Below are 672 nucleotides of genomic sequence, written 5' to 3'. Positions count from 1 at the left end.
ATATACCATATAAGGAACGGGGCTCCGGAAGCTGAGATTCCCTCCAGAGGGAGGTCCCTTCTGCCTCCCTGGCAACAGTGTGGGGAAGGGACGTCCCCCTGGATGCCCGAGACAGATGGCTGTGGTCCCAGGTCCTCTGCAGTTCTACGGGCACAGGTGGCACACATTGCCCGCAGCCACGCACCACTGCCTGTCCAGATGCCTTCCCTGCGGCCAGCGCCCTCACACACACACTGCACACTCACCCCTCCCCCACATAGACACTCATACCTCCCACCCGCCCATCCTCCCCCCATCCAGTCATCCCTGTCTGTCCACACCTACCCCCTCATGCCAGGCCCACCCGCCCCCAGCGTCTTGCTCACACGCGCGAGGGCACACGGGCGCCCACGCTGCAATCCCCTCTTTGGGCCCCCCCGGAGGCCCCTGCTGTCCTGGGAGCACCCCTCAAAGCCAAGCTGCCACCTCCTTTCCCACTCTAAGCTTTCTCCCCTAGCCAGGAGGAATGTCTCCCTGGCAGAAACTCCCCCTGAATCGCGCTCCTGGCATTTCTAATTAAAGGCAAGTGGGTGAGCAGAGAGGGAGCAGGGTGGGGAGTGGGCCAGCCACTGCCAGAACAGGAATCCCGGGGCTGGAGGCAGTAGGATGTCTGTGTGCGTGAGCGGGCCTGGT

General features: G+C 63.4%; 1 protein-coding gene across 1 annotated transcript in view; it reads right to left on the bottom strand.

Annotated features, from left to right (window-relative positions):
- Positions 1-672, bottom strand: part of ARC (activity-regulated cytoskeleton-associated protein) — a 7,564-nt gene that overhangs the window by 2,059 nt on the left and 4,833 nt on the right. The gene's annotated exons all lie outside the window — the stretch shown is intronic.

This window comes from Bison bison, unplaced genomic scaffold (assembly GCF_000754665.1).
Source record: "Bison bison bison isolate TAMUID 2011002044 unplaced genomic scaffold, Bison_UMD1.0 scf7180017864444, whole genome shotgun sequence".
In the NCBI taxonomy this organism is placed as follows: Eukaryota; Metazoa; Chordata; class Mammalia; order Artiodactyla; family Bovidae; genus Bison; species Bison bison.
Note: the sequence above shows the minus strand (reverse complement) of the source record. Positions and strands in the feature narration are given on the sequence as shown.